The sequence below is a fragment of the Mus pahari genome, chromosome 21, assembly GCF_900095145.1.
Source record: "Mus pahari chromosome 21, PAHARI_EIJ_v1.1, whole genome shotgun sequence".
In the NCBI taxonomy this organism is placed as follows: Eukaryota; Metazoa; Chordata; class Mammalia; order Rodentia; family Muridae; genus Mus; species Mus pahari.
The window spans coordinates 29,616,922-29,627,490 of record NC_034610.1 but is presented as its reverse complement, the minus strand read 5'-3'; the positions used below and the strand labels follow the sequence as shown (position 1 = coordinate 29,627,490).

Below are 10,569 nucleotides of genomic sequence, written 5' to 3'. Positions count from 1 at the left end.
AGAAGAAGAAGAAGAAGAAGAAGAAGAAGAAGAAGAAGAAGAAGAAGAAGAAGAAGAAGAAGAAGAAGAAGAAGAAGAAGAAGAAGAAAGGAAAAGAAAAATGACCCAGAATCATTTGTTTCTGATTCTTAGATGCTTTGGGGATTTTTCTTCTAAATACTATACTGGACAAAGACAATGGAGGAAAGATGTAGGAATGAGCAGGGCTGATGATCTCTCTTTAAGGGAAGTCTATCTCCCTGATGTTCAACCTTCAGGCTACCCACATGGAACCCTAGCAACCCTGGGGAAACTCTCTGGCCATACATGAGTGCCCTTGAACAAGGTGTATGCCAAGGAAAACGAGTTATCAATATAACAATAGCTACCAAAACCCATCAGCCCTCTTAGAGAGGGCACATTTAGGTAGAAAATTAAAGGAAAAATGGAATAAAATAAATACAAACAGGAGGCAATTTTGAGAGCACAGCCAGAGGATCATCTTCTTGGAGTTATTATGGGAAAATGGAGATAACCATATCTCATGATTCATTTAGAAGGATTGTGTTTCAAGTGGAAATGATTCTTGGTCCATTACCTTATAAGAGTTGCTATGAAACAGAGGAAGTCAGGTCCTGCTCACAAAGGATGGTTAGGAGAGTAAATGCACAGAGTGATCCAGCAGTGGTTTAGAAATGCTGACTCTCAATACACCCCCGCAAAGGCAGCAGACCATGTGGAAGGAGCTGGGAGATGGGGCTATGGGAGGGAAAGTCCCAGCGTTCATCTTTTCTTGGTGCACGTCTGCAGTTATGTTTCTTTCCATTTGATTGATAAATTGATTGATTGGTTGATTGATAATTAAAACCTGAGAGAAACTATAATCAATAAAGCCCATCAATATAGGGGCACAGTGAAAAGGTCTGCAATAAAATTAAAAGATGAAAAAGTGTGCAAATGATTCACTTAGTATAAACTAAGTTCATATTCATTGAAAACTAAGAAAATAATATCTTTGTCAGGGAATGTCACTGGATATTGTCCATTTGAGAGAAAATGGGTGTTCACCTTCTAATGCTTGTCTTATGGGAGCATAAACACTGTCACTAAAGATGTCAGCTGTTATAGCCACCCACACATATTTTGTTCCCATCTGGTTTCTTCTAGAATAAAGGTCTTACTACTCCTACCCAACAATCACATCCTGATGCCAGGCCAAGATCTTTATCTCTTTCCCCTTCTTCTTCACGATCATCTCCAAGTGTGGACATCAGCCTTGCTGGAGTCAAAGTGTGCCTTCACCAGACCTCCCTCCCTCCCCCCCCCCACTAACTGATACCTCTATGACTCACCTAGGAATGTGTTCATGTTAACATAAATGGTTGTTGTGGAAATTACACAGGGAATATTATAATGGCCTACTGAAGGGTGTATCTTAATATGAGCCTCAAACGCTCATAAAAAATGCCCAATTATCTTTATGAACCTACCTGTCAAACAGAAGCAAATTCCCCATGGGTGTCTTTGCTATTTACTCATAAGACACCAGAGAGCTGGTAGTCAAAAGTATTCTTAAGCAGAGAGACATTTTCCAACAGGGAAAAAACAAACAAACAAACAAACAAACAAACAAAAAACCGCTTCAATGTGCATTCTTTTCTTACACTTTTGGGTGACAAAGTAGAAAAAATAAAAGGCAAGTGGTTGAGATGTTTCTATTAGAATGTGTAAAACACACTTCTGTGTTTCAATGGTTTACCAAAGGTAGATGGGATTCTGCACTTCTACAGAAAATGACCCACTTGAGTTTGCTTGTTCAATTTAGATACTTCGCGAGCTAAAGTAAATCCCTAGATAAAAATCCTCCTCTCACGATTGTGGCAAATCAAATATCCAGAAAAGAGATTTGGCCGATCTTTGACAACGTCCACATCAAGTATGGCCTTAGTCACCTTTGTTAGAACATCTCAGAGTACTACAAAGCAGGTGTGCTTCTCTCTGCTGTCCCCAGTTGAACCAGTTTGGCTAACTGGGATAAAGGCAAAATGAATGAAAGAAAGAAAGAATGCGGTGTTACACATAGGAGAAGAGTTGATTTGTTGTTTTGCAAAAGAAAATGAAATTCATAACTTTACTTGTTCGTTAAAGCCATTTTGTTTGAGCATGGTTTTGCATGTCTATTATACATGCCAAACTCTCTGATAAGCCTTAGGGACACAATGGACAATTTTAACTTATTCACCCCTTCATTCATTAACTATCAAGTCAGACATTTTTATTCTGTACTGATTTTGCCTTCAAGTGATTCACAGGGCAAATGCCTCCTGAAGTCTACACAGCAGCAAGGAAATAAACTTGCTGCAATCTAGTCAATCCATAGGGAAAACTTTCACCCACTGACTCAGTAATGAGTCCTATGCTTTTCTTAGATCCTTCTTTGGACCTTACAGTCAAGTGTGACAGGCAGATAGCAGACGTGGGACTGTATGAACAAGGTCTTCTTTAATTATTGAGAATGAACCAAGCAAGTCAGTGAGAGGTGTTGAGCAAGATTGTCCTTAGAGAGATAACTCACTGTCTGAGGCTCGAGTCATATGTTTCGAGGTCACCTGGATATATGTGTTTAGATGAGAACTTTTGATTTTGACAGTTATTTTGACAGGAGAACGTGCCCTGGCTTTGAATGTCAATAGGAAGACTAATAAGGAAGGCCAACAATGCCAGAAATGTTTTCTAAAAAAATGAAATTTAGAAACTGCCTACACACTATCTTCCTCGTAAGCCTCCCAGTGTTTCTATGCTAAAGGGCCTCTGATTCTCTGAATCAATCATTCAGCATCTCTCCTCCGGCCTACCACTACTTTGCATCTGTGTCTCTTTCATTCTTCATTTCTCTCTGTTTCTCTTCCTGTGAACAGTCTTCGCCTTAAGTCAACCATAAGGCCTCAAATGTTGCTCATTGGTCTCGTTTTAGTTTGTTGTTTTGTTTCTCTGAGACAGGGTCTCATGATGTAACCCAGGCTGGTCCTGAGCTTGTGGTGCTCCCAGTTCAGTCTCTCAAGCACTAAGATCACAGGTGAGTTCTACCAAGTGTAGCCGTGCTATCCCAATGCTAACTCCTTCGTCTCATGCTTCCGAATCGAGGTTTTAGCCAAAGGAAACTAACTATACACACAAAATAAATGCACTGACTTGGTAAAGACTGAGTAGTTTTGGGAGGGGTAGGGAGGCAAAGACTCATCAGACAATGTCAATGATAATTCATCTTTTAGAAATTCTTTTTGTATAAAGTTACTAATTTGGAAGCGTATTTTTTAATAGTTCTTTTTGATGATGCTAAAATCTAAGGGGCAGTGGTCTTGTATCAGGTAACAACGGGTAGTCTTGTGTAGCAGGCAAAGAGCACAGTGATGAGAGGGAGTGGGTCTTCCATTATGACTCTCCTGCAAATAGATGATTGTACCACCTGGAGCAATTCTAGAATTCCACTTCTCACCTTAAAATAAGGAGACTCGGGTGAATAAATGACTTTCAACCCATCTTTAGACGCGAAGTCTCCTTAAGTAATATGTAGTGCCCCAACTATAATATAGAAGCAAAATGCCTCTGTGCTGAAATAGCTGAGAAAATGCTTTCAGAGACCCAATTCATCCTCTTTCTTCCAAGGCAAGCCCCTCAGCCACTTCTGTGAAAGCCCCACAAAACACAGTGTCAAAGTGCTGCCCTAGATCTTATTCCAATTCTAAAATGATCCAGCAGTTCTGTAAGGACAAATAGGAAAACCAAAGACTTCAAAATGATACTTGAAGCACAGAGTCAAAATACCATAGACTCACTAACTTCTTTTGAGAAGGTAAATGTGTTCCCGTTTTAGTTTCTTTAGTCACTAACTTTCACTCCTGGAGACCAAACTTCTTGCAATACTCTTCCTGGTTTTCTTGTTCTTGAACTTATCCATTCTCAATGGAGCACCACAACCAGCCCTAGCAACAATGATAGAACATTTATGACATTTACATTTATTGAGTTGAAATGAGATACCAATGGACATGGCCTAGGCATGAAACAACTATCAAATTCTTACAAACCCCATGAGAAAATGGCTATTCCAGAAAAGGAAACTGGGGCATGGGGAGATTGACAACTCAGCCTCACTGAGTTGGGGAGAGTTTTGCAATAAAATGAAAAGTTGCAGCTCTCAAATGTAATGCTGAGCAGTCTTCCGTTGCCACTCACTTCTCAAGCTGTGCTTGTGTCCCTTATCTCTGGTCTTTGTGGTGTCCTAGCCTATACTCAGCTTTCCATCTAAGCACCAATGTGGAGAGCCATGAGCTCCCTCAATTTGAAGGTTCTGTGACAATCAGGCTTTAAAGATACTGCCCCTATCTTCTCTGAAGGCTCATAGTCTGGTCTATGGCCGAGTTCAAAAGCCTTCTGAGGTCTGAGCCCTGGGGACTTGCCTCCTGATTCACCACTAAAGATCCTGCAACTTTTGTGTGATCTTCCTGGCAATATCCAGCTGATTCTCTACCTGTCGCTCCTCATGACCACTTCTTCCGGGTAAGGTGGGATAAAGTACACCACGGACAGTAGTTCCATCTCGACCCCTTACTTGCCAGTTACCTAGATGGTTTTCCTTAAGCAGCGGGAGTCTCGGCACCATAGAGTTTGAGAGTAAAGCATTTCCTACGAAAGGATGAGGAGGACCAGAGGTGGGCTCTCTGGCATCCGTACAAGTGCCAGCCAAGGGTGGCAGCGCAACGTAATCCCAGGATTTGGGAGTCAGAGACTGGGGGTGGCTAGGTCAAGCTGACTGGCTTGATAGGTTGAATCAAAAAGTACAGAGTTTAAATGAGAGAGGCTGCTTCACTATATAAAGTGGAGCGAGATAACAAAAGACGCCTGACATCAAACTTTGACCTCCACATGCTCTTGTATATAGGTATGAACATACATAATATATATGTACTACATATATGTGCATACTATATATATATTACTCTCTCTCTCTCTTCTGTTTATGCCACCATGTCTGTAGAGAATATGCTGTCTGCAGAGAAGAGTGTGTCATATTGTTCCTGTATGCCTAATACCTAGGAAAATATTATTAATAATATTTAATAAAAATGGACCCATAGAAGACTTGGTAAGATAGGAAACCCAGTTTAAGCCACAACCATAGTGTATATTGTCACCAATCAAAACTTATCCTTTCCAGAAGAACTCTAAATATTTTTAAGTTTAATTCTTTTAATTCTTTTTTTTAATTTTTTTTTTTATAATTTCACATACATGAACTTCACACACGGATCACTCTTCATTGCCCCAACTCTACCATCACTGTCTACTCTCCCCCTCAACAAATCTCTTTCCCATTCATGTCTACCTGTTTTATTTTGTGACACACCAAGATTAACCAGGGACATCTGTGTGACTGTGCCTTGGAGCTAAGCACCAGAATGACTTGAGCCCAGAAGCAGGTACCCAAGCAGTGACAGTGTTCCCCGTGCCCTCCCAGAATCTATCAATGGCCAATAGCTCAGAGATACAGTATACAGCCCCCAAGCCCTTTCTTTTCTTGCCTTATTATTGATAGGGCTGATCTCATGTGGGCCTGGGTGTAGATTGGGCGTGAACTAATGATTAGATCACAGTAAACTATGCTATGCTATGCTATGCTATGCTATGCTACGCTAAACTACACTACACTACGCTAAGCTATACTGAGTTTAGGGGATATCATTTTATACCTCTTCACCCCATCTTCTGGCGCTTATATACTTTGTGTCCACTCTTCCACACTGATCCCAGGACCTAAGGGGGGATGAGCTAAGCAGCATTTTTGGGGGTGGACTTACATATGTCATTGGCTTTCTGCTTCTTGATCCATCAATGAGTTTCTACATTCACTACTGGCCATAAGAGAAGACTATAATTTGAGGAGGGGGAGGCATTTGTATAGTTTGTCACTAAGATGTTTTGAAAACCATACAGTATAGGAGAAGGAACTTAAGTGCTTAGTGGAATGTGAAACAAAATTAAGAGAAATTCATCGAAGTTAAGGGTAAGTGTCCCCATCACCCTTATGGCTTCAAAGGCCAAACAGTCTCCTACCTGGACCATGGCATGTCTGCAGCAGTCACATGTAGTAAGAACTTCAAGAAAGAAATAGGTTATATAGATGTCTCCTCTGGATAATTGTCTGCTCTTCATAATTACTAGAAAGAGCTTCCTGTCCCCACACTGTCCCTTATGAAATATTTCCAAAGCTACAGCTTTAGGCCACAGGACTCAGAAATCATATCATCACCTCCTATGGCAACATAAAAGGGAGTCAAAGCCATTGTTTTAATTTACCTAAAGTTTCTTTGAGAAACAAAAGCAGAGGACCCTTCTATTTCCTCAGTGATTGGCACTAGGATAAATTATCCTGGAAACCACGAGTGAACAAGGCTTTTAGAAAACCATTGTTTTCTTGCCCAGCCCTTAGTCTCCTGGAGAATGGTGGTTGCTCTCTGACCACCCAGACCCCATGGAGGATTAAAATGGATTCTGAAGCAAGGGAAACAGGGATCCTCCCAATGTGGAGAGCCTCCGTCTGCAGAAAGCTAATGAAACTCTTGAAGCAGCGTCCTTCTCCTCCACCTACACTTTATTGAAATGCTTTTGAGTCTTATTGTGTTGTAATTACATGCTATAGAAAACTCTAAAGACATCTGCTTCAAGGATTGGGCCCTCGACTCTTACTAAAACATTTCAATTCCATTTTCCTGGGCACATACTCAGCAAATGTATCAGTGAGGGCCCTACACAAGTATTTCCATTTCAGGTTGTAAAGAACTTAGAAGTAATGCAAGTTCCCGACTTGGCTGTGGATGGACAGAAGGGGAATGTCCTTGGGAAGCCTAGCGGTTGCTGTCTCTTTGCTTCCTATATTCTACTGTGATAACTGATCCACACAAAAGAACTCGATAATACATGCTTTTAGAAAACATAATAAAAATAAACCCCACTTCTATAAACAGCCCATTTCTGTTTTCATTTTCTTTTAAAAAAAATTTTGTTAAAAAGAGATTTACTCTTTTTGTAAATTGGTGGTTAAAAACCTTTTGTACATTGTGTAAGACGTAATTCTCAACCTTGAGATAAATATTTTCCTATACATTTTTAGCTTAGGCTTTGAAGTTCTTCATTCATCTTTTATTAACATTTCACATATGAGGTATAGGATCTGATTTCTTTTCTGTGGAGAGAGAAGACCACCCCAGAGCCCTGGGGACTTCATGGTTCTTTCTTCCCCTGAGCTTTTCAGTGCTCACTGTGAAGCAGCTCAGCTCCCAGGCTCCTTTCTCTACTTCACTAATCACCGTGTGCATTTCTATGTCAGACCACATTGTCTGCATTATGAGACAGCATTATGATTTTTCTATCATAGAGTGTTCTTAACCCAACCACCTAACCTTTGAGGGATGCGTTTAGCTATGCTTGGTCCTTGACTTTTCCACATGAACTTTAAAATGAACATAGGATTAGGATTGTAAACACACACATTTATAGCTCAATTTAGGATGAATTAACATATTTTTTGGAATGTATATTCCTCATCATAGACATGGCTAAGACTTTTTTTTTTCAGAGCTTCATGAACTCTCTTCCCATGAAGGTTTGTAATTTTTCTGGTACAATTCTTACAATTTCCCAAAAAGCTTATTCCCAAATATATTATAGATTTGTTACAACAGCTAAGAAAATATAACGTGATTTTTTCTAAGTTGGAAGAGATAGATTTGATTCTGACATGTTGAAATTAATTTTTTGAGGGAAAAGATCCGAAAAATAAGGAAGTTCTTATCTAAGAATATTTTGAACAGAATATATTATCTGTATAATCTTTCATAGTTTTTTTTTTTGAAATGGAATTCATGGGGCATAGCTGCTGACAAATGGAAAGTAATTTTATAGGCTTTCTCTCTATTGACTAACAAGCTATAAAAAACAGAACAGTGTAGCGCGCAAACTAAAATGTCTTATTCTGAGTTAGCTGAAACCACAAACATGCATAGGAACCATCTATTGTTCCTCAAAGTATAACTCATGGTGCCATTAAATGCCTCTTTCAGATGGTTTTTAGAAGACAGGAGAGAGTAATGGAGAGGAAATAAGATCTGTCTGTCTGTCTGTCTGTCTGTCTGTCTCTCTCCCTCTCTTTCCCACTCTGTGTGTGTGTGTGTGTGTGTGTGTGTGTGTGTGTGTGACATTGGCAAAGACTAAATTTACAAACACCAAGTCCCATTGGACACCCCATGTCGTGCTTCTGATGCCATTCAGTATCTGACAATGCCATGTGTCTGCTCATGCCAAGCCTTGGTCCTTTTTGGCTGTTCATAAGAGCTGAGCATGGCTCAAGTTATTGGAATTATAATGGAGGAGAAAGGCTCAGGCCATGGACTAAGATTTACAGGATGTAACAGCAAACGCATTGGTGGGCGTTATTGGAGGGCGTTATTGGTGGCGTTTTGGGGGGAGCAAAGGAAGGAGAGTGAATTCAGAGAGGAAAGGGATTTGAAAGGAACATGCAAGGGAGAAAAGAAGAGTTGTGCAAACTGTAATTAGCTTATGATATCGCACAGGTATCAGCTGAAAGTAAACTGATATCATCTGTCCTGACAAAACACGCAGAAGGAGCCTCAATGTACTTAACACTTTGAAGTCGAGCACAGATAATGTCAGTAGCTGCAACTGTGCTGTGGTCAGAAAACGCTGAGTAACAAGCTACCTTCATTCGCCACCACTCATACTAGGAAAGGAACAGCTTCTAAAAGAAGCCTTGGCTACAGACACTTCACAGGCTGAGCAACCACCCAGGCCCCTCTCGCTCCAACTTTTATAAGCTATTCAACATGATATTCAATGGAGCTATAACTATTTTAATTTTTTACCTACTATTTTATTTTATGCATGTGAATGCTTTGCCTTTACCTGCCTGGTGCCAGCAGAAGTTAGAAGAGGCCTTTGGATCTCCTGGAACTGCAGCCATGAACGGTTATGAGCTATTATGTGAGTGCAGGGAATTGAACCTGGCTCCTTCACAAGAGCAACATTTGTTCTTAACCACTGAGCCATCTCTCCAGCCCCATGCTTAAAGACATCTAGATGCTTAAGGACAGGAAAAAAGGAGGCAGAAGAAGCTACTTGTATTATAGTATTGTATACTAGGTAACCTGGTAGAATTAATGTAACCCTAGTTTGCATTGGAGAAAATTAAGCACAGTAGTATCAATAGATGTATAAGAAGTTTATGAAGACAGCAAAAGTCTATTATTGGTCAATATAGAGAATATCCAGCTAAAACAAAGAATTGAGGAACTATTTATGATGTTTATACATCATATACATAGTGAATAATAAGTTAGAAATATTGTATTTGCCTACATAATATTATGTACTTATGTCCAATAAAGAGCAATAATCCTTATGTGGAAAACATTTTTCAAGGATGCTTAAAAATACTTCCGAAGGGCATGCACACAAAATAGATTAAACAATAAAAAGGAAGAATTTGCTTTTGGTAGCAAGATTCAACCAATAAATATATCAATGCTCCCTAAACAGTATATGTGCTACAATCACAAACATTCTGATGGGTATTAATTTTAAAAGTCACATGGAAAAAGAAACAAAGAATCATCTGTTGAATTCTGAAAAAAAAAATCTCCATATACAGGACAGGAGAGATGGTGGCAGAGGCTTAGTGATGACATTGGGAACTTCTACACATAAAGCTATGTGGCACTGGATACTGATTTTTAAATTAACAAATATTAGAAAATGTTAAAATGTTGAGAAAAAAATGAGTACCAGAAGATTTTACTGCACAAGGAAGTATGTAACTCAAACCATTTGAGAATACCTTAACTTTTGAATAACAACGGAGGCAACTGGGGAGACATTTAGGGACATTGTTTTACTAGTTTCTATAGGCTTCACAAAACACCATGACCAAAAAGCACTTGAGGCGGAAAGGGTTTATTTGACTTACACTTCCACACTCTAGTCCTTCAGTGAAGGGAGCCAGAACAGGAACTTAAACATGGCAGGAACCTGCAGACAGGAGCCGATGCAAAGGCCATGGAGGCATACTATTTACTAGCCTGCTCTCAGTGGCTTGTTAAGCCTGCTTTCTTATAGAACCCAGGACCACCTGCCCAGGGATGGACCTACATACACTGGACTGGGTCCTCTCACATCAACCATTAATTAAGAAAATACCTATAGACTTGCCTAAAAATGGGTCTTTATGGAGGCATGTTCGCAATAGAGGCACCCTCCTCTCAGATGACTTTAGCTTGCGTAAACTTGATCTTCAATTCAAACTTGAAAAAACATCAGGGTAATTTAGTTGTACACGTCCTCTTGATATTGATGGAGCTCCTGCATCCTGCCTTGGCAAACACCTTAACTGCATGGCTCCTCTCTCTAATATCACTCTTCCTTGAATAGTGTACTTATATTTAATACATTAGACTCTATTTTTCCTCCCACCCACTCTCTCTCCTCTCTCTTTCTCTCTGTCTCTCTGTCTCTCTCTCT

The 10,569-nt window shown here is 39.9% G+C and overlaps 1 protein-coding gene across 6 annotated transcripts in view; it reads right to left on the bottom strand.

Moving 5' to 3' along the window:
* Esr1 (estrogen receptor 1) overlaps nucleotides 1-10,569 on the bottom strand; it is a 356,422-nt gene that overhangs the window by 43,017 nt on the left and 302,836 nt on the right. The window lies entirely within an intron of this gene.